Below are 24,957 nucleotides of genomic sequence, written 5' to 3' on the forward strand. Positions count from 1 at the left end.
ACATGGCACAAGATGTTCTGATGAAAGTAGCACCGATAATTGGAGATTTTCTGAAACAAGGGGTATTGAAATAGGTTTTGAGTTGTCCATGTAGTTCACAGATAATGAGCTTGAAGAAACCTTGGGGGAAAGTGTGAATTGTGCAAGACTTGCGAAAGGTGAATGACATGGTGATAAAGTGTTGTCCTGAGTTGCCAAACCCAGCAGTAATATTGTTTCAGATTCCGTGTGATGCAGAATGGTTCACAGTGGTTGATTTGTCACAAGCTTTCTTTTCTGTGCCTCTTCATGAGGATAGTCAGTTTCATTTTAGTTTCAAATTCCTAGACAGAGTCTGCAGCTGGTGCACGCTTCCTCAAGGGTACACGGAGTCACCATCCTTGTTCAATCAGATTTTGAAAAATAATTTGGAGTCATTGGAATTGCCATACCAATCGACTCTGGTGCAATACATTAATGACTTACTCATTTCTTTCTAAACGAGGGACGAGTGTAAGTATGACTCAATTGCTCTATTGAATAATTTGGGGAAATGTGGACATAAAGTGTCACCATGTAAATTACAGTACTGTCAGAAGTCAGTGAAATATTTGGGACACCAAATTGAGAAAGGGTCAAGGAGAATTTCCAGAGAAAGGATTACAATGATACTGCAGAGAAGTCCTCCGACTTCACAGAGAGATGTCAGGATGTTTCTGGGAATGGTAGGTTATTGTCGTCAATGGATTCCAAATTTTGCTGAGATTGTCAAACTGTTGCAGCAGCTGACACATAAGGATGTTACAGATCCCATTACACTAGACTAGAATCACGTGAAAGCATTTACTGAGTTGAGAGAGAGCTTGTGCAGGGCTCCAGCATTGGGAATGCCTGATTACACAAAGCCATTCATATTGTTTTATCATGAACGTGATGCTTGTCTTTGTCTGTCTTGACACAGGTCCATGAAGGTGCTTATAGCCCAGTAGCCTATTCTTCAGCTACCTTGGACCCAGTTGCAGCAGCCTTACCGGGTTGCTTGCGTGCAGTTGCCACAGTTAGTCAAAGCCTTTCACAATGCGAGGGAGTAGTGATGGGATACCCTCTGACGGTAATGGTACCTCACTCGGTTGAGGTTTTACTGACAAGGACAAAAACACAGTATTTGACTGGTGCCAGACTGCCAAGGTATGAAACGAGCATTCTAGGTGCTCCAAATGTAACATTAAAAAGGTGTACAGTGCTGAACCCGGCAACATTACTTCCAAGTGATACTGTTGAAATTGAAAAGGAAGAAGACATTGAGCATGATTGTCTTGAGGTAACTGAGTTGTGCACAAAACCAAGACATGATATCAGAGATACACGACTAGAGGAAAATGATCAAATTGTTTTTGTTGATGGTACATGTCTCAGAGATGCTACAGGGACACGAGAGCAGGCTACGCTGTGTGCTCAATTACAGGTACTTTAGAAGCCTCCTGGATTTGAGGTGTATACTCTGCACAAGTAGCAGAACTGGTTGCTCTTAGTAGAGCATGCCATGTGTCTGCAAGATTGAGAGACACCATCGACACAGATAGCCAATGTGGAACTGTTCATGATTTTGGTCAATTGTGGTCACAAAGAGGTATCCTGACCTCTACTGGTTCACCAGAGAAATGGCAAAAGGATAAAGAAGTTGCTGTATGCTATAAAGTTGACTGAAGAAATCGCTGTGGTGAAATGCAGTGCACATCTAAAAACACAGGATTGCGTGGATATGCGGATCATGTCGCAAGGTTTTACGTATTGAACTGTATATCATTCAAAGAGAAGTGGGAACTGATGTCAGAAGAAGATAATACATGTATGGGTTTTGCATTAAGGGTGATTGATACTTTCGAAAAGTTGAAAACACTACAAAATAATGCTGAGAAAGAAGAGAAATTACTTTGGTCCAAATTAAAATGTGTTCAAAGGCCTGATGAGATACGGGTTTCCGAAGAAGGTCAAATGGTCCTGCCAAATAGCTTATTGTCACAAATGGCAAGGTATTATCATGGTCTGGCACACATTGGGAGGGATGCCATGGTACATTTGTTCAAAATTGACTGGTTCAATCCTATGTTTAGGCAGGCAGCAGAAGCAGAATGTCATCGCTGTATAATCTGTCAACAACTGAATGTATGAAAAGGGACAGTGGTGAATTTGAGCCACATTGGAAGAGCAGAGGGTCCATTCAGCAGAATGCAACTGGATTTTATTGAGATGCCTGCGTGTGGAGGCCTGAAGAACGTGTTGGTGATTATGTGCATTTTTAGTCACTGGATTGAAGCATACCCCAGAAGAAGGAACGATAGCCTCATAGTAGCAACGCTGTTGCTTAGAGAGTTGATATCACAGTTCAGATTTCCTATCTCTTTAGAATCAGATAGGGGAATGTTCAATAACAAAGTGATTAAGCTTTTGTGTGCAGCACTAAACATTGAGCAGAAGTTGCATTTTAGCTATCACCCTGAAGCCTCAGGACTAGTGGAACAGATGAATGGTACCCTGAAATCAAGGACTGCTAAGATTTGTGCAGCTACAAATCTGAAATGGCCAGATGCATTGCCTTTGGTGTTGATGAGAAATATACCTGACAGGAAGACAGGGCTATTGCCTCACGAGATCCTTATTGGCAGAGCAATGAGACTACCACAGTTCCAGCCAATGCACTTGTAAATATTACAGATGATATGGTGTTGGACTACTGCAAAGGTCTGGCTGATGTGGTTCGCTCTTTCTCTCAGCAGGTGGAAGCCACTACCCTGCCACCCATCCACGATCCAGGGCACAATCTGAGAGCCGGCGACTGGGTCGTTGTCTGAAAACATGTTGACAAGACGTGTTTAGAGCCATGCTGGAGAGGGCTTTACCAGGTGGTCCTAACAACTATGACAGCTGTGAAGTGTGCAGGACTCCCGAACTGGATTCCTGTGAGTCATACAAAGAAAGTGGCATGTCCACTAGATCATGAAGAAGCGTTGTTGAGAGCACCAACAACGGTGAAACAGGTTGCGGCATCTGAACCAGAAAAAGAACTAGGAGAGCCTGAAATTGAACAAGAGGTTGTGGAAGATGGTTCTATTATCCCTGTAATAGACGAAAGAGAAGAATTACAGGAGGGTGCGGAAGAATCAATCTCAATGGATACAGCAGGAGTTCTCCAAGATGCAGACTCTGCTGAGAAAAAGACAGAGCAAGTGACAGACCAAGAAGGGGAAAGAGTTGAGACGGATCAAAGTGATCTGACTCCTCCTGAGCTTGTTGCAGGTCCATCAAGAGAAAACACTATAGAGAAAGAGAAGGAGAAGAGTCCAATTCTGAAAAGAATATTGAGAAAAGGAGATAATTTGCCTGAATCGCAAGTAGAGAAAAGAAAGGAAGTGGTCATAAATGAAACATAAGAGGAAGAAGAAGACACTACAAGGAAAGAAGAATTGAGTGAAGGAGAACTAAGTGGTGATAAGAAGTTGAAAAGAAAGAGAATAGAAAGTCGACGATACACAGATCCTGAATGGGCATATGCAACTACTAAGGCAACACAAGTTTATGTCCTTTTGTTTTGATAGAGAGGTGCCGAGTCAGTATTTTGATGTAACCTGAAGGTGAACAAGGAGCTGAATTGTTGAACCAGTCTGAAATAACTTAAAAAGACTGTTGAAAATAAACTGGAAGAGACATTGAGTACCTGATTTGACATTAAAATCGGAGGTGACAAGCTGCTAATCGATTTTGACAAAGTAAAGAGGGTTCCTGGATGTGAGACTGAACCGCGAGAAACACATTTTATTTTATTTTTTTAATTTTGCTGCACATTATAAGAACTACTTCTGCTTTCTGATTCCATACAGATCATGGCTGAGTTGAATAATCAAGTTAGGGATGCCAGGCGCTGTAAATATATGCGCATTGGATTGACGATTATGTGTGGGATTTTGTTTCTTGTATTGATTGTAGGTATGTCTGTTTTTGATGCAAGAGGAGCCATCCATACTACTGCTTTTGAAACTAATACACTAACAGCATTAGAGAAGTTTAAGTTAGATGAGAAATAATTGCATGACTATACTAATGCTCTGTGAGAGCTTTCTTCTAATGTCTTCTATCGTTTGTTGGGTGAATATGTTGAGACGATGGATGCAAGCGATTGTCCTGTGTGTACGCAAATTCCTTCATCGGTTGAGGAGGGAGATATGTACCACAGTCTTCCACTAACATACGGAATAAGCTGTAGTCTGCTACTAACAAGGTTCTATGATCAAGAGTATGTACAGCATTATTACTCTAACTACAATGTAGTGTTTTTGTTTGTTCCTATTATTAGGTATTTAAGTAGAGTAGCTAAGGATCATGATGTAGTATTGGTTACGGGATTCTTTGAGCCTACACTAACGTTTGGAACGGCATATACACACAAGAATAATCTCACATGCTTGCTTACACCTTTAGAGAAAAGCTTTTAAGGGCATACTGACGATAGCAGAAAGGTATTAAAGGAGAAATTAGAAAAAGGCTTAGAGAAAAGGACTTACAAGAATGATTATGCTTACACTGCAATTAAAACTCGAGGGAAATTAGCTTTAGATTCATTACATGTAGGGAAGCTTTGTATATATAGGCCAAAATCACGCACTGACACTTTATTTGTAGGCATGTATTTTTGTTTCAGAGTAAATGGACCTTTATGTTGAGTGGTCAGGACCCTGCGATTCCAGCAATCTATTATATTTGTGGACTTAATGCTTATTACTGTCTTTCAAGAGGGTGGTATGGAACATGTTATTTGGGAATAGTTTTACCAAAGATTTATCAGATAGATGACTTGAAAAAGTTTCTGAAATTGACTGAATTACATTTTAAACGAGAGAGGAAGGAATCCTCTTCTGCAGTTGCGGGAGATATATTTAATGCGGTGATTCCTTCATTGGGAGTTATTTTGAATTCAATCAAAATACGAAAGTTGTCTACTATTGTGGATAACATGTTGACAAATTTTACAGAGTCAATACTCCTGATAGATACTGAATTGGCTGCAGATAGAGCTATGACTCTTCAAAATCATCTTGCTTTAGACATCCTTCTAGCGAAGGACGGCAGAGTCTGTAAAATGATTAACTCTAGGCATTGTTGTTCTTATATACCTAACAATAGTAAGGAGATAAGAGACTTAGGGCCATATGTACGAAATTCAGGTTTTGCGACTCGCAAATTGCGAGTCATAGCGACTCGCAAAACCTGATGTACAACAGTGTCAATGACACTGTTTGCGATTCCCAATGGGGTCGCAAATGACCTACCTCATGAATTTTCATGAGGTAGGTCGCAATTTGCGACCCCATTGGGAATGGCCGCCCTCAAAGGGATGGATGTCTGTGGCAGCCTTTAAATAAAATCGTTTTTTTTTTTTTAAATGCAGCCGGTTTTCCTTAAAGGAAAACGGGATGCATTTCAAAAACAAAACATGAAAAGTTTTCTTTTCATTTTTTCAAAACAGGCAGTGGTCCATAGGACCAATGCCTGCTCTCAAAAAATATTTTCGCTGCCATTCACAAAGGGGAAGGGGTCCCGTGGGGACCCCTTCCAGTTTGCGAATGGGTTAGCACCAGTTTGAAACTAGTGCTAACTGCGATTATTTTCTGACCGCATTCACAGTCACAAAACTATTGTACATGGGACTGCGACTTGCAATTAGGAAGGGAACACCCCTTCCTGATTGCAAATCTAAAACCCTTTTTGCAATTCGGTAAATAAATTACAGAATTGCCAAAATCGGTCTGTACATACCAAATAGCATTTTTCAAGTTGAAAACAGCCCGATACATCTGGCCCTTACTTACTAACCTGACTAAATAAAGTAAGGATTTGAAGGAATTGAAGGGACCAGGTGTTTGGGAAAAGGTTGGAAAAGGATTTGTTTCAGTGGGAAATTGGCCTAGTAACATTTGAAATGGGATATTATTAAAAATCATGTAGGGAATCTTCATTGTGATTGTTTGCATATTAGGATTATGGGGTTCATGTAAGTTGTGTCAAAAGAGTACATTGAAAAGGTCTAAAAATAATCAGAGGAGGGAAGAATGAAACAGAGAAATAATTTATAGGGAAGATTTGAGGAGAAGGCGAAATGCTGAAGAAACTGAGCTGTGAAAATTATTGATGGTAAAGTAATGTGATGACATATTTAGTCATCAGAGGAGGGATTGCTAGAGCAAATATATGAATTAAAAGGTATTAATACCTTTTTAAACAAAAGAAAAATTGTAGAAATCAATGAATGTAGAAAAATAATGTGCACGTTTGAAAATGTGCTCTCGAAGAGTGATCATCAAGATTCACAAATGTACTAATGAAATGAAGAATATGTATGAAATATAGAAAAACGTATTGAAAAAAATGTGGTAAATATGTCATATGAAATATATTACGTATGTTTTGCCTTATACTTAGCCGAAGTAGTGGCCTGGTGCCCTAGATTTGCTAGGCCTCATACATAAGCCAAATATTAACGCTCAATGTAGAAATGCTGATGTGCTGAAATGACCATGAACGGCTCGTTGTTTAATAAAATCTGCTCAGCTAAAATCCTATACGTGAATCGAAGGACAGGAGATGAGAGAATCAGAACTTATATCAAGGACTATGTTAAGCATTCAGCGTGTACTTTCCCAGGATTTGAACAATGGAGACACGACTGGAGAAGAAGATGCACTTTTTTGATACCTCACGAGCCGGATGATGAGGACGTCATAAAGTGAACCATTCAACTACATGGGAACTGTGTAATGTTAGAATTCATAGATTGGGAATACAAGGACTATTGGATAATGCAAGATTGTGTGATTAATTGACCAATTAGGAATTGGAGGATAGTCTGGGCGACTTTGATATAATGACATGACAGAAGGGGAGAGTTCAGATGTTAGGCGGATGTCCAGTGAGTGAGAGAGAGACTACGAGATCGAAGAGATTCGAGATTCTGTCATTGGGCACATGGTCTTGAGAGCCTAATGAGATGCTGATCGATTGATGACCTGAAGACGAAGACTGACTTTGTTGCTGATCCATATCGTGGATAGGTAGATATGACAATGTGACTGAATTAACTTTTGTGCCTTTTCTTTCTAGGTACCAACTGCGCTGTGTGCATGTTTTTTGTAAATAGTTTTCTGTTAGTTAGATGTTTTCCAAATTCATGTTCTAAACTGTTTTCGCATGAAGTCCCACATGCTAATGCTAATCTGAGTAAATTAGGTTCCTATTCTAAGACATTGACATATACAGTGACAAATGTTCGACGGGCTGATTTGCTGAACTCTGCTACTCATGTTGACTTATTCATCCCTGATTCAATTATTGATTTATGCTACTGCTTTAGAATGTACTCTGATGCAGGTTTTGATTCAATTATGTTTTTGCGCCTTCTAATGAATTAATATGGATTTGATGACAAAATAAAGTTGAACTAATTTTCATGAATTAGTATTGCAACTAATGGGGAATAAAACTACTAAAACGTATAGTGAGTTGTGGTTATTCATTTATGTTTCTGTTTCAATAATGTTGATAACTAGTGTTATTGAATTGAGTGTTAAGTATTAGTGTGACTACCATTAGCCTAGCTAGGATACTCCATGTGAATCAAAAGGTTCATCGACCTATAAGCGTCCCATTGTAAGTTTACTTACTAAGGACCAGGCGCTTGGTTTAGAATGTTTAGAACGCAGTTTTGCGTCAAAAAAATTTGCGCCGGCTAACGCCATTCTGAAGCGCCATGCGGGCGCCGTATTTATTGAATGACGTTAGCCGGCGTTAGCCGCCGTCGCCGTCTGGTGTGCGTTAAAAAAAACGACGTACACCAGGCAGCGCCGGCGTAGGGGGATATGGGGCTTGGGCGTCAAGAAATGGGGCAAGTCAGGTGGAGGCAATTTTTTCGCCTCAACCCGATTTGCGCCATTTTTTTTTCACTCCCAACCCCCATAGAAATGACTCCTGTCTTAGCAAAGACAGGAGTCATGCCCCCTTGCCCAATGGCCAATGCCCAGGGGACTTCTGTCCCCTGGGCATGGTCATTGGGCATAGTGGCATGTAGGGGGGCACAAATCAGGCCCCCCTATGCCACAAACATTTTTTTTTTTTCAACTTACCTGAACTTACCTTAATGTCCCTGGGATGGGTCCCTCCAGCCTTGGGTGTCCTCCTGGGGTGGGCAAGGGTGACAGGGGGTGTCCCTGGGGGCATGGGAGGGCACCTCTGGGCTCCTTCAGAGCCCACAGGTCCCTTAACGACTGCCTTTTGCAGGCGCTAAAAAACGGCGCAAAAGCGGCCGCACGTCATTTTTTTTGACCCGCCCACTCCCGGGCGTGAATTTTGCCCGGGAGTATAAATCCGACGCACATGCCTCGGAGTCTATTTTTTAGACGGGAACGCCTACCTTGCATATAATTAACGCAAAGTAGGTGTCCACGCAAAAAAATGACGCTAACTCCATGGACTTTGGCGCTAGATGCGTCTAACGCCAAAGTATAAATATGGAGTTAGTTTTGCGTCGGAATTGCGTAAAAAAAAACGACGCAATTCCGGCGCAAACGGAGTATAAATATGCCCCTGAGTGTCCTCGCCCCTCCCTCTCCGGTAATCTCTCCCTTACTCCCTCTATTGATCAACCCCTTTTGACCTTCTTCACAAAATTAGGCAAAGATCCACGCAAAGGAGTGGACAAGGCGTGGGCCTCTTGCCAGGACAAACTACTTGACATTATGGGTCCACTAATTCAAATTTTTGATATTGCTGAAGCAGCTAGAATCGTTGGCTCTTTCATCGATCCCAAAGAGCTTACCCTGTGGGTTCAACGTTCCTTTTGCCTGCTAGGAAATGCAAATTCTGCTCTTACACATGAGAGACGTAAGGGTCTACTACTAAAACTCGACCCTAAACTGGTCAATCTGGCAACCATCCAACCTAAAACTCGCACAGACGGTGCTCTATTTGGGGAGTCTTTTATCAAAGACTTGAGTAAGTATGTCTCAACCTTCACGTCGCTGGATAAAGCCCAGCAATCTCTAAAGAAGATGTTTGCCCAGCGGGTTTTTGCAAGGGCTGGCAGAGGCAGGAACCGCTTTGCCGGCCGTTCGTACTACTACCAAGGTTCCAGAGGATACCACAACGCGCCCTACCAAGAGTATAGGCCGCAATTTTACCCTCAACGATCAAGAGGTTTCCGTTCCAGACGCTTCAGAAACTCGAGAGCCTCTCCTCAACCTAGTAAGTCTTATTCCTTCTTCTATACCTGTAGGAGGACGTCTCCTTTTTTTCCTACCAAAGTGGTTGGAAATCACGGCAGATCCTTGGATTCTACACACTGTTCAAGGTTACGCCATAGAACTTTATGCAACTCCTATTCAGACCCAGTTACCCCCTCTTCCTTGTTTTTCCGCAGAGATGGCTTCCCTCATTACTTCAGAAGTACAATCTCTATTGCAAAAACAAGCCATCGCTCTTACCCTTCCCGATCCAACAGGCTTCACAAGTTCAATTTTCCTAGTTCTCAAGAAAAACAAAAAAATGCGGCCTGTGATAAACCTAAAGAGTTTCAATCAGTTTGTAGTTTATCACCATTTCAAGATGGAAACTATCCTCCATCTCAGAGATACTCCTCTTCAACTGGATTGGATGGTGCGATTGGACCTCCAAGACGCGTATCTAGTGGTTCCAATCAGCCGCCATTTAAGGAAATTTCTTCAATTCCAATGGTCAGACCAGTACTTTCATTTTACCTCTCTACCCTTCGGTCTCTCTTCCGCCCCATGGTGTTTCACCAAACTCATGAAACCGGTGGTAGCCTTTCTCAGAGCCCAAGGTGTCCGTCTCATTATCTACCTCGACGATATCCTAATAATGAGCCAGTCGCCTCAATCCCTTCTGTCTCACCTATCCCTCACATGCTCACTCCTTTCAGACTTGGGTTTTATCATAAACAGAGAAAAATCTATTCTGACCCCCTCTCAAATTATAGAATTCTTAGGTTTCCAAATAAACGTAATCTCCGCCTCCCTTTTGCTTCCATCTGCAAAGATCAAGACAATAAAATCAGAAATACTTCAAGTCCTGCGCAGCTCTCAGATATCTCTCAGAACGCTAGCGCGAATTGTGGGTCTCCTTTCCTCCTCCATTCAAGCCATTTTCCCTGGCCCTCTCCACTACAGAGCCGTTCAAAGGCTGAAAATTCATCACTTGAGAAAAGGCCTCTCTTACGCAGATATCATTCCATTAGACGTCGATTTGCGCACAGAAGTTCAGTGGTGGATAGACCATTTAGAGGCCTGGAACGGAAGGACTATCTTTGCATCAGCCCCAGATCTAGTATTTGAATCAGATGCAAGCCGTTCCGGCTGGGGGGCCCGGTGTGGACCAATCACGACTGGAGGCACATGGTCGTTAGAGGAGTCCAAAATGCATATCAACTGTTTAGAGATGCTTGCAGGCTCCTTTGCGATCAGAAGCCTTGTAAAAAAACGAGTTTGTTGTGCCGTTCTCCTCAGAATGGACAACATCTCTGCAGTACGATATATAAATCATCTTGGGGGCACAAGATCCAAACCTCTGGTGGAATTAGCCAAGGGGTTTTGGGAATTTTGCCTTTCAAACCACATTTCGGTTCATGCAGAATACCTTCCGGGCTCTCAGAATTTAGTGGCAGATTGGCATTCCCGTTACCTTCGCGACTCAAGCGACTGGAGACTGCACTCTCCAATTCCACATCGTTCACAACAAATGGGGCCCTTTACAAATCGACCTTTTTGCCTCTCGCCTCAATGCCCACCTTCCTCAATTTTACAGTTGGCGTCCAGATCCATTGGCCTTGGCATCAGATGCCTTTTTACAGGACTGGTCCCTCTCTCTCAATTACGCTTTTCCCCCTTTCCTCATGATCAGCAGAGTCCTAGCTCATGTCAGACGTCAACAAGCCTCTTTAATTCTCATAGCCCCCTTTTGGCAATCTCAAACCTGGTTCCCAGCTCTTCTAGAACTTTCAATAGATTTCCCGATTTTGATTCCTTCCATCCCGGATCTACTTCTAGATCCTCTAGGCCGATCGCATCCTCTCATAATGGACAATTTATTAACCCTGTCAGCATGGAAAATTTCGGGCAATCTCAATCTTTCCAGAGCATTTCGACAGAGGCTTCACAATACATTTCCCGGTCCTGAGCCCCAGGCACAAAAAAGGCTTATACATCAGCCTGGGCTATTTGGCACAGCTGGTGTCTGGGAAAACACATTGATCCCTTTTCAGCGGATTTGATTTATATCATCAACTTTTTAGCGGCCTAGGCCATTAAAGGCAAAGCTTTCCGCACAATCAACCTATATCGATCAGCTATTTCTGCCAACCATGTACCGGTCAATGGAAAACCGGCGGGAGAACATCCATTGGTTTGCCGCTTATTAAAGGGAGTAACATTTTCCAATCCTCCTTTACCTAAATACAGTCATTTATGGGATGTTAACATTGTTTTGAAATTTATTCTGTCATGGCCTGATAATTCCATGCTCTCGTTAAAAATGTTACCTGCAAAACTGACCATGTTACTGTGCCTAGTGTCTATAAAACGTATCTCAGATATTAAAGCATTGGATATTTCTAATAGACAATTTACACCTACAGGGGTGTTGTTTAAGGTGTTTCGCCGAACCAAGACCAATTTATCTTCTGTTTTTTATCCATATTTTCCTGATCATCCTAAATTATGTGTTGGACAATGTCTAAAAGCGTATGAACTAAAGACTGCAGATTTAAGATCCTCTTCTCATTCCCAATTATTGATTTCATTCAGAAAACCCCACTCTCCTGTTTCGGCTGCTACCCTAGCCAGGTGGGTCAAATGGTTAATGTCGCTGGCGGGCATAGATACTTCTATGTTGGGAGCCCATTCTTCCAGAGGAGCTATGGCTTCTAAGGCATTCTGGGCGGGCTCCCGATTAGAAGATATTCTTAAATCTCCAGACTGGTCTAATGACAATGTATTTAGAGTATTTTACTGTAAACCTATTAATAATGTGTCTCTGGATGTAATTAATATGCTTTAAACTCGCATAATAGGAGCCTCCGGTCTTGTCATAAAATCTAGATTTTCCTAGTCTCATGACGGAAAGTCTTAATTTTATTAAAGACACGTAGGCGAGTATTTTCTCTCCTGTTCTAGTAACTTCGTTTTTTATCTTTCCCTCCCTTCTTTCAGCACCGCTGGCCATCACTCAAGCTTCCACTTAAGTCTCGGACCTCAGCTTGGTTGTCTACTCTTCAAGCTGCTCTTTCCGCTGGAACTACCTACCGGAACCTGTCCTGACTACCTTGGATTTTGAACTTTTGTTCCGATGTGTTGTCTTTTATTATGGCAATTCTTATTCTGTTTTCTATCGTTCCATTGTTTAACTTTCATTCACTCTCTCGCAAGAAAAGAGGGCTGTTCGCAGTCAAGTGATGTCACAATGCCTCTGCATACTTGTGATTGGTGTACACTGTTTGGACTACATTTCTATTCCCATTGGCTGTTGTTCCTTTGCCTTCTGGGAATCGTAGTATGTTTCTTGACTGCTGCTATTCATTAAAGTAAGAAAAGAAACGTATAATACTCGCCTCCGTGTCTTTGATAAAATTAAGACTTTCCGTCATGAGACTAGAAAAATCTAGATTTCAGTTTTACTCCAGATAATCTTTAAAGTTGATTGATTTCAGGGGGCAATAAAAGAGCAATACTTATGCTTGCAGGTTTCCAATCAGGTGTAAACAGCAACACAAATTAGTTCTGAAATGTGCATTTGCACTTTTAACTTACTTGCTCTACAAGGAGCTATTTTCTGAGTAGAGAAACTCTGTTAAAGTGTTCTTAAAGTTCATATTTTTGCGTAACAAATAACATTGAATATTATTGATCTTGATGCTGTATCCAATATGCAAATGAAGAATTAGAATGTATGCAGTTGATACGTTATTCCACATTTTGGCGAATTGGAATGTATGCAGTTGATTAGCTATCCCACATTTTGGTGAAAACTCCATGTTGGATAAAATGGATGCTGTTGCTCTCTGTTTTCCACTCCTGCATTCACTGCTTCCCAGCAGGTCCCCGTGCATTTTCTCATGCCACTGGCTGTGCAAGAGCGCAGACAGCTAATGTAATGTTATGAATACAAAGGCTTATTAATGAAACCATTAGCGTTCTAGATAGCTTCCAACTTTCAATATCCCTTCCGCTGTGTTCTCTTAGCTCGGTTCAGTCTTGCACATTCTTGAATCGTCTTTGTTAAATTTTGCATATTTTCTTAAAACCATCTCAGAATGACAGTGATGTGAAAAATCAGGATGCTTTCTTAGAAATGGGACAGAGAAAACATATAGGGGGTCATTCCTACCCTGGTGGTCCGAGACCGCCAGGGTAGGGGACGGAGGAAGCACCGCCAACAGGCTGGCGGTGCTTCTGGGGCTATTCTGACCGCGGCGGTAAAGCCGCGGTCAGAAAAGGGAAGCCGGCGGTTTCCCGCCGGCTTCTCGCTGCCCCTGTGAATCCTCCATGGCGGCGCTGCAAGCAGCGCCGCCATGGGGATTCCGACCCCCTTCCCGCCAGCCTGGTTCTGGCGGTTTTCACCGCCAGAACCTGGCTGGCGGGAACGGGTGTCGTGGGGCCCCTGGGGGCCCCTGCAGTGCCCATGCCACTGGCATGGGCACTGCAGGGGCCCCCTAACAGGGCCCCACATTGATTTTCAGTGTCTGCTTAGCAGACACTGAAAATCGCGACGGGTGCAACTGCACCCGTCGCACACCAGCAACTCCGCCGGCTCCATTCGGAGCCGGCTTCCTCGTTGCTGGTGCTTTCCCGCTGGGCAGGCGGGCGGCCTTTTGGCAGTCGCCCGCCAGCCCAGCGGGAAAGTCAGAATTACTGCGGCGGTCATTTGACCGCGCTGCGGTATTCTGGCGGGGGAACTTTGGCGGGCGGCCTCCGCCGCCCGCCGAAGTTAGAATGACCCCCATAATGTTGTTAGTGCAAATTATCCTGATTTGCCAAATAATTGTTACATTGCATGATGCCATGATGAAGCTGTGTTTTTAGATAATGTTCTATGCAAGAATTATGTATAAGAACCACTTGATTTTGGTGGTGTCTGAGCTTTCCTGGATGCTAATAGGGATGTTGTCAGAACCTTTGTTGATTTGTGCTACACATTTGGGACTGTAGATAACTGGTATTTTGACTGAGGGGTGTGTAGCACCCTCTTTAAGCAACAGCCTCATCCCTACCAAGATGAACCACATAAGTCACAAAATTAACCTGTGCTTACCCCTCTGGTAACTTGGTGCAAATGCAGTCAGGCTTAATTTAGAGGCACTGTGTAAAGTATCTATGTAGCACTCAAACAGTCATACACTGATGACACAACACAAGAACAATTCCAAACCAATTAAGCAAAATAGAGTACATTTTAAGAAATAAAATGATACCAAAACGACAAACTTCCAATCAGTAGAACTGGAGACATTCAATTTCAAGATTTGAGGTAAGTATAGTACCTAAAAGTGCAAAGTGTCACTCGTGGTCTTCTGGTCATGTTACACCAGGGAAATGTCACACGTTCAAGCTGTCCACGATGGAGTGTGGGCTGGACACAGGCAATAGGTGAGTCCACTGAAAAAGTTACCTTCTCAAAGTCTGGTGTGAAGAGTCCAGTTCAGAGTGAAGGAGGCTGCAAGGAGCAGGGAAAGCATGATGGATGTAGTGTGAAGAGCTGGCCTGGCATCAGAAGTGTTCGTCACTGAAGCACAAAGATCCATTCCTGCATCACGGATCACAGGCATCACAGGCATCTGGAGCTTCCCATTTACAGCTATTGTTGATGTAGCACAAAGTGCCGATCTTGTATTGCCAGTTGTTGCAGCGGTCACCGTTGCAAAAAGAGTTGGGTTCACTGGAGCTTTGCCTTGATGGTCATTGTGGTCGGCAGAGTCTCAGTGTGAACAGGCCCATCCATGGTCACGAACATCCCAAAATTTCAGAATGTGATCTTCCTTCACCGAAGAGTGCACTCTGATGCCAGCCAAGGGTCTACAACCTGGTGAGGTACCTTTTGAGGATCATGGACTCACTCTAGCAGAGGCCATCAGGGCTCAGGCAGGTCCAGTTTCAGGTCTAGGTGGCTCCAGGTGCAGCTGTTCAGCTGTGCAGTTGCAGGGAGACCTCTGGAGGTTGTTTGCAGAGAGACCTCTGGAGCTTGTTGTGTCCCTGTAGCCCAGGACAGGAGGTCAGCCAACTGACTCCTGGACTTAGTCAGGTTAGCCTGGGATGTAAGGAACAGGTCTCATATTCCTCTACAGACAACAAGACAGGTCTCAAGCAGCAGGACAGTCCTCTGTAGAACAAAGCAGGCCTCAAGCAGCAGGGCAGTTTCCAGGAAGCAATGTAGTCATTTTTCTGTACTCCACAGATCCAGGTGTGTAATGAAGAGATGGTTCAGGAGGTCCAATATTGATATCTGGTGCCAGCCTTTGAAGTGGGGTTGGCATCCTGGTTACCTTCACATCTGGTTGTGGAAAGTTCTTCCCTTCCTCGACCAAGCCTCCAAGTAGTCTGGGGTGACAATAGGCAGGTGTCATGCACCTTTGTGAGTGTTCTTGAGGCATTCCTTTGAAATGTAAGCGGGGCAGGGAACAGCTGAGCCATCCTGCCAACACTTCCACCTCCTTTGTCTCACTGTCTGGGAGAAATACCCAAAGTCCAACTGATAGCTATTCACAGTTATGTGACCCAAGTCCAGGAGAAGCTCACAGTGGCAATAGGGGTGGGGTGGCGCGCACGTGGGCGGGAGGAATTAATTAAAGAAAAAACGTACTTGCATCGTTGCCACCACTGCCATCACTACTGCGCTGATCCTCCCCTGCAGGTAGGCTGCAGGCTCAGGCTCCCAGCCAGCCCTGCGGCCAATCTTGACGCTGCTTGCTCAGAGCAGCATTAAGTTTGGCTGGGAGCACTCAGCCAGGGTGCACCAAGACAGAATGCTGGGCTGGAGAAAGCCTACTGCGCATGTGTGTATGGTCGGCCCAAGACAGCCAGCCAAACATACATGCGCAGTGAGGGGGGATGCTGTGCACTCACCCACAATGCTTGTCACAGCCAGTGGTCCCACCCCTTTTAATAAAAAATTATAATGAACATAGTTTACTATCGTTTTTTAATAAAAGGTTTGCAGCTGCTGCTGCTGGTGGGAAGGGCCCTGCAACACCCATTGCATTTTGATGCTGCCTCAGATTTACGAGTTTTCGTAAACCTGAGGCAGCGCCAAAAGGTAATGCCACCCCAGGAGTGGTGTTAGCAGGGCGCATCGAGGAGGAATACTTTCATTTCTCCTACTTTTTTGCTCTTTCTACTTTTTTGCTCTTTCTATGTGTAGATGTCTATACATAGGAAGAGTAAATCACCATTTAAGACTGTTTTTTGTAGGAAGGTGTCCCTTCCTGGACAAAAACTATATCTCCCTCAACGTAGCTATACTTGCACCATGGCGCAAGGGTGGCTGCATTGGTGCTAGGCTGCAAATTTAGCACCAGTGCAGGGGACAACACATGGGTGCGCTGTATTCCAATAAATATAGCGCATCCCTGCATTGTGAATATGATGTAGCATGGTGCTGCCAATTTCGGCGCAGCGTCGTGCTCCATCATTTTCTGTTAAATATGAGCCCAAATGATTGGGACAAGGAAAAGTGACATTTAATGAGCTGCGACTAAAATCTGACTTTGCCATTAAAGAGGATTATAAATTGCAATCTCTTTGAGACCAGCAATGGCATTCCTACCTGTTCCCAATAACAAGTAAGCACTTATTAAGTGTAATAAGGTAACCCATTTTTATCCTGTGGGAGAGGTAGGCCCCACAATAGTGAAAAACAGATTTAGGGTTTTAGCACTACCAGGACATGTAAAACACAAAATAGCGTGCCCTGCCTTTTAAAAACAGTGCACCCTGCCCTGTGGGCTGTTTAGGGCCTACATTAGGGTGGCTTTTGTGTATGAAAAGGGAGGTTTACGCCTAGCAAAATGTTTATTCTGCCAGGTCGAAATAGCAGTTTTGAAACTATACCACAGGCTGCAATGGCAGTCCTGAGATTTGTTTTTATGAGTGACTGTAATGGGTGTCAAAATGAGTCCCGTAGGCCCCCTATCAGCAGTTAATTTACAGCCCCTGGGTATATGTAGTACCACATAATAGGGGCTTATAAGTGAACGAAATGCCCCAATCAGGTGTACTCCACTTTTACCATATTTTAGGGAGAGAGAACAAGTACCTTAGCACTGGTTTGCAGTGGTAAAGTGCACAGAGTCTTAATGCCAACAAAAACAAATTTCAGAAAACTGGAGGGGAGAAGGCAAAATGTATTGGGGAAGACCACATGAAGGATGACATAGCTAACAGAAACTTAGAACGATTTCTGTTTTTTGACTTTACTCAAATAATTTTGCACTTTGAGCCTTCATGGCATTTATTCTACATCACTTCATTTTGAGATTCCTGTAATAAAAACTATTTAACGTTTTTCTCTGATCTAGAACTCATCTAGGATGACATAGCTAACAGAAACTTAGAACGATTTCTGTTTTTTGACTTTACTCTGATCTAGACCACATGTAGGATGACATAGCTAACAGAAACTTAGAACGATTTCTGTTTTTTGACTTTACTCAAATAATTTTGCACTTTGAGCCTTCATGGCATTTATTTTATATCACTTCATTTTGAGATTCCTGTAATAAAAACTATTTAACGTTTTTCTCTGATCTAGAACTCATCTAGGATGACATAGCTAACAGAAACTTAGAACAATTTCTGTTGACTTTACTCTGATCTAGAACACATGTAGGATGACATAGCTAACAGAAACTTAGAACAATTTCAGTTTTTTGACTTTACTCAAATAATTTTACACTTTGAGCCTTCATGGCATTTATTCTATATCACTTCATTTTGAGATTCCTGTAATAAAAACTATTTAATGTTTTTCTCTGATCTAGAACTCAGTTATTGACTGGTCCCAGTCAATTAGTTTGATACTCCGATAACTGATGTTTGGTGGAGTGCTCTATTAATCATTTATTTCCAGTGGGAGAAGGGTATAATGTAAAATATTGGGGTTTCTAAATTCTGGGGTCCCCTAAAATATTGGGTATGGTTTTGCTTCCACATGCTTCCACATGCTTCCCCTTCAATCCTCATTTACCATTTCCCTTTCCTTTCCTGAAAAATAGTATAGTTGTGTGTTTTTCTATTGTGGGGAAACTAGCTAGAAAACGTGCATGAATACTCTGCAACTTATTAATTTGGGAGTGTGCACTGCACTTTATGTGGCCACATACCTGGAATACCCAGAGTTCCACCACTACAACTAAGGCCCATATTTATACTTTTTTTAGCGCCGCATTTGCGTCGTTTTTTGACGCAAAATCAGTGCAAATTTACAAAATACCATTGTATTTTGTAAGTTTGCACTGATTTTGCGTCAAAAAACAACGCAAATGTGGCGCTAAAAAAGTATAAATATGGGCCTAAATGTGCTAACACACCAATTCCACAATCCTGTAGAATCCTCATTCTTAGATACACTTTGCAAGAATAAGACTACGCTATTGCAAATTCTGTAAATCAGTTTTGAGCGTACAATGTTTCCTCGTACATAGCTGTTTTTGTGCACCTACAGATAACAGATGTGTAGAACCATTTGTGAAATGACCTAAAGGAAGAAGAACCCATGAGGGAAAAATTATCACAAGAAAAAGATTCAATGGCATAAAACTCTTTGGGAGATGTTTTGTTACTGGATATAATGCCCCTTTATTACCCTAAGGCTGGGGAAGCTCTATGTAGCATGCCAGTGCTACTTGATTGTGGAATCTTCAAATAATTTTGAGACATTTCTAGTACAAAATGCATAATTCTTGAAGAATTACAATGTAACGGATAAAACACACCAACAGTACACCACTAAGTGCAACCCACCAATTCTTGCATGTCTGCCAATTTGATGGTCACTTAAACAGATGAATTGTCCTTGCTGTGTGTCTTGACAATTCTACCTTCTATAAAGTCATCTGTGTAATCCGTAGACCATGAGTGAATGTCTACTTAAGCTCAACTGAGAGAGGCCAAGGAGCTGAAGGTGTTGAAGATGCAAGGGTACTAAATGTAGATCAAATGAGAGACATTGATCCAAGGATCTGACTTTGATAATTCCTAATTGCTTTGGAACAATGGCCCTACTGGGAAGATTTCTTCTCTTTGCTTTCATTCATGAATTTAACCACCATTGTCAAGAACATGGCAATTGAAATGCATAAAGAAGCTCAGATGCCAATTTATGGTCATCACATAAGGTCCCCGAAGGAGGAGATCTTTAAACCTGGAACTGAAATCCCATTATGAACTATATTTATATTTCCTTTTCCAGATCTTATCTTGCTTTTATATATTCACAGGATGCTACCACTTCAGTGATTCTGGACACAGGCTTGAGCTCACAATATAAGTATGGTAGTGAAGGTCCTGTAGAATTCACCTTTCTGTCCTAAAGCCATAATATTGTCATTCTCTACCAATCATTTAGTGAAACATTATACTAGCTTGTAAATATCTTGACTGAGTACATTCTTGATACGAAGTATGGCAAGACATCCTCCCTTGGAACTTTGAATTCCCTGGCCCCTATTACTTTGAAGGACTGATGCACTGGAATTCTGGAAGTGACCAACCATAACCATTAAACAGAAAATATCCCTAATTTGTATTCAGCAAGGAAGCAGAGGGTTTAACTCACTCACATGGGCAACATGCTGTTCCATTCTCTCATAAGAGATGTTGCAACATTTTCCCTCTGGCCTAGGATTCTAATTCACGTTCTAATCCTCTTACTCTGCTTCTATTGCTAATTTGTCAATAGATGTAGAATATACTTTTTTATTTGCTGGCCAATGTGTTTCTATTTCTTGCACTAGCATAGGCCAACTTTCTATTAATCACTGCCTATTGTCTTAACAGTAAATGAAACAGTTATTTATTAAAGCCTCCTGTGTTTATGCTGTGTACAAAATTCTTAGAGTGAAATAGAAAGTCTGCTCTGTGTTTCACCCACTAGGTTTCTGTCTGTTTTTGTGTGCTCCACAGAGCTTAGATGCCACCACATGGTAAAATACATCAGGAAACTTACTTTTAAAACAGTGCTTGCAACAACAATCAATGACGCAGCTGTGCTTCCACCTGACCTAAGAACCCCAAGGTTTTCAATGACATGAACCCCACAGCTATCATACAGTGCTCCTCAGCTCCCCTGTATGCTGTATGCGTTTTCTTTGATTCATCCCTGCTGGCACGCAGAAAAGTAACATATTTTCCTATCTCTAATCACATGCCCCGGTGAGGCATATGGTTGGGCCTACATGTTACTCCCTTGACTATGAGCACAGCCATTCTTGCTCCTTCTGTTGTCTCTATGTCGGCCTACTACTTATGTGAGAGTGGTAAGTGTTAGTTGCTTGTAACCTGCTACCACAGGAGCAGCGTTAGCTTAATTTAAACAATTAATACGCAAATATGTCTTCAGAACATATTCATTTGTGAAATAATTATTGTATTTTAAAAAAATATTATTTATAACGTAATTGTTTACCAGCGTGTGATTGCTTTTTAGGTCTAGGTTTTCATGCCACAGCTAACAACACAACCAATTGTTTGCAATATACATTGACTGCTTTTTTGTACCAGCTTCTTTCAGCCATTGGTTTGCCATTTTGTCAATCGTGTGCTGGTATCTTATTGCATTTTGATTTATGCATCTAAACTGTGGTATCATAATAGATTAATTCTAAAAGTAATTAAAGAGAATCAAAGTATCATTTTGTGATGTATTTAAAATGTTGGACAGTCATCAAACTAAAACTTTTACTGTAGCTAGGGCTGAGCTTCTTCTTGGTACGGAGGTACCAGAGCACATTTAGGTATCAAATCACACGTCATGGGTATTAATTAGCATGTCAGAAGCTTTGGTGGGATGGGCCAAACTTTTTGAGTAGCCTCCCTTGGGTAGAAGTGGTGTTGTGGTATCTGCATTAAGATGAAACAAGTCACGTATTCTGGTTCATTGAATATATGTTGTAACAAGAGAGCAGATTCCCAACAGACATGGGCCTGGCTGCCTACCCATTGTGATACTTTTAGTGTTAACCTGAACTACTCGAGTGGTCCTTATGATATTGAACACGCAGGTGTCTCCTACTGAGGTTGTCATCTGTGTGAAGCACACTTTCACTACATGGGGGTCTGTACCCACTTCAATGGTACTCATTAGATCTACTTCAGAAGGGTGAAAGGCTAATGGACTTGTCTAGATTCAAATCTGCACACGTGGGTTGCAACACAGATCATTGCAGTGGATACATTAGTCCCTTGAGCCATCAGACCAATCTAGTTAAGATCCCTTTGTTGTTAATGTCTCAAAACTATTGCTTTCTCTTAGGACTAAGCATAGACAAAACATATTGACTGACAATTTAAATCACTATTTTGGCAATCAGTGCTTAATTTATTAGATAAAATAAGTGAGGGGGTTCTCGTCAGGAGGCCACTGCAGCTTGTACCACACATTTCCCCTGGCATGACAGTAACAACACAACTACAAACCAGCACACTCATACAATTGTGACCAATCTAACTATTTCAGCCCCCCAAAGCTACAAGAATGGCTTTGGTGGCAGGGAATAGTCATTTTTAATGTACATTGAAGTAATCATTACCTGTTATTGTGGTCATCTCTAAATTTGACAGATAGCACCCCCTTTTAGCAGACTGTCTCAACCACTGGTGTTGACAATTAAGTGCCGGTGCCGAGCACCAGAAACCACTAGCTCAAATTTAGAACTGTATGTGGCATATCTCAAAAAAGATAAGGTAAGGAATAAGGGGAATGAGTTGATTTCCATCAGTCACATCCCCCGATGGTAAAATGACACATGTTAGAATTAAGCCGGGACATTAAGAGCCTATTCACAATAGTTAAATTTGCACATGTAGATGTAGATGTGTATATGTGTAAATTTACTATTACACTTTGCAGTAACTTCACCAGTGTTGGTTTTTCGCCATTTGGGAGTGTAAAGCACCCAAAGTTTAGACTTACTTGTGCCCACCACCTTAAACAAAGGGGTGAAGCCAAATACTATGAGTAACTTTGATATTTAGGCAGAAATTTCTGTCTCTGGGTTGGAGACCTTCCTGCGATAAGGTACAAAGTAAAACATCTTTATTAAACTTTAAGAGATTTTTGTGGAAATGTTTTCACATTAAATATTAATGTAATATAATTGTAAAATAATTGTTATACAAATAAAAAAAGTTACAATACTATTATATTAAAAGTGTATTAAACCTTAATTAATTAAAATGTATTTCAATAATATATAGGTATTTACTTAAAGATTTATTTTAAACAAAAAACAAAGGTTATAGCGACTTTTAAAGTTCGGCTCACATTTTAAACTTATTTCCAAGTAACTATAACTCATGCCCTGAGGTAACTATAACACGCGTCCCCACCATGCACAGTGTTTGGATAAATTGTTTTAATGCAAATGTTACATTTATATTATCAATGATGTTGTCAAAGATGTCATGGGTAATGTATTATGTGGGGTAAATAGCAGTGCATGGCGAGGGCACGCGTTATAGTTACTTGAGATAACTCTAATAGGTGAATTTCTATAGTTTGGTAAATTTAAAATTTGTTCCTAACCATAATGTCCCTGTAACCTTTGGTTCTTTAAGTGAATTTGTATGTTTTATATGAATTATATTTCCTAACTATAATATGCCTGTAACCTTTGTTTTTTCAGTGAATTTCTATTTTTTTTAACATATAGTAATTTTCATTACTAAACTTTAACCCAACCACCGCCGCGCACGACCTTCTGCCTTGTGCGGTGGCGGTTGGTTGCAAGGCCTTGCCTGTTGCCAGGCCCTGAGACCAGCCCCTATAAGCATTCAACCTTGCGCCGTGCACAACTTTCAGCCATGCGCAGTGGGGGTTGGATTCGACCAACTCTCCTAACTACCAAACCACACACTGTGCACAGCTCTTTGGCTGTGTGCAATGGGAGTTGACCATGGTGTGACTGTAAGAGTGTCTGTCTGGATGTGAGAGTGGGTGCATCAGTGTCTTAGTGGGTGCATCAGTATTTGTGTGGTCTGTGAGTGGGTGCATGAGGGTATCTGTGGGTCTGTTAGTGGGTGTGTGAGAGTCTGAGTGAGTCTGGGAGTGGGTGAGTGAGTGTGTGGGTCTGTGAGTGGGTGCATGAAGGTCTGAGTGGGTCAGTGAGTGGGTGCATGAGTGTCTCAGTGAGTCTGTGAGTGGGTGCGTAAGGGTCTAAGTGGGTGTGCTAGTGGGAGAAAAAGATTGAATAAGAAAAAGTGAGAGAGAGAAAGAGGGCAAAAGGTAGAGGGAGAGAGATAGAGAGTTTTTTTAGGCTCTGATGGATGATATGCTTAGAATGAGATAATTCAGGAAAAATGTAAAAGAACATTTATTTGTCAATTAAAAAGAGTGAGATCACCTATCAATATGAACCTTAAACTTTTTTTAATTAAAGATGGAAAATGACCAGGGACAATCCTGAAGTAGAACCCTCAACTTTCATTGTGAGAGTCTGCAACCTTACCCTTTAGGCCATAGGTAATTCCTTACTGTGATGCTTCCAGACATACATATGACAGTCAACCCAGGTATGTGATTAGAAACAAACGTAAATGTTCCATCCCTAGGAAGGTTTAACAGTCAAAACACTAGTAAATAAACAAACACACTGCCAAGACAATTGAATTTCCATGTTTTTTTTAAATGCATAGTCATTTTCAATACTATACATTATACGTCTTCAGCCGTGTGTGGCGGCGGTTTGCAGCAGGGCCTAGCCTGTGGCCAGGTCCTAAGGCCAAATCCCTATAAGCACCCAACCTTGCACTGAGAGATGCCTTCGGCAATGCGTGGCAGGGGTTGGCTACAAGGTCAGGCCTGGGGTCAGATCCGGCGGCCAACTCTCCTAACCACCTAACCCTAGTTAATTTCTATGTTTTTTTTCTAACTATAACTTCCCTGTAAGCTTTGTTTTTTCAGTGAATTGCTATTTTTTTTTTTAACGTAAAGTAATTTTCATTACTATATGTCAACCCAACCACTGCCTGTGGCCAGGCCCTGCACCCAACCCCTATAACAACTCAACCCCCCCATTCATCAATTAAAAACAGCAAGATCACCTTTCAGTATGAACCTTAAACTTTTGAAGTTTGAAAAAAATTAAAGAAGGAAAATGACTACAGGTACACCTGGAGTAGAACCCTCAATTTTCAGTGTGAGGGTCTGTGACTGTAACCTTTGGGCCATAGGTGACACTTTACTGTGATGCTTCCAGATATACCTATGACAGTCAAAACCACGCAAGTGATTAGAAAGAAATGAGAATGCTTCATCACTAGGAAGGTTAACCAGTCAAAACACCAGCAAATAAACAAACATACTGCCAAGCGATACTAGGATTTGAATCTTCAGCCTAATTAGTGACAGCACAAGACCATGACCATTAGGCCAGAAGTGACTCTGTTCCACTCTGCATCCGAAAGTGACTATAGCATTTGTACCAAACATCTTGCAAGTCTTACTCTTTGAAGTCATTGTATGGAGAGACCATTGCAATGCCAATCTCTATCTCTCTCTCTCTCTCTCTCTCTCTCTCTCTCTCTCTTCCATTCCATCCCATTATAGGATGGAAGAGAAAGAGAGAGAGTGACAAGAGTGGGAGGAGGGACCTGAAGGCCCCTGTGGTGCTAGCCGGCTCCCCGCATCCTGCGAGAGTCGGCAATGCTCCCTTAA

This window comes from Pleurodeles waltl, chromosome 6 (assembly GCF_031143425.1).
Source record: "Pleurodeles waltl isolate 20211129_DDA chromosome 6, aPleWal1.hap1.20221129, whole genome shotgun sequence".
NCBI classification, from domain to species: Eukaryota; Metazoa; Chordata; class Amphibia; order Caudata; family Salamandridae; genus Pleurodeles; species Pleurodeles waltl.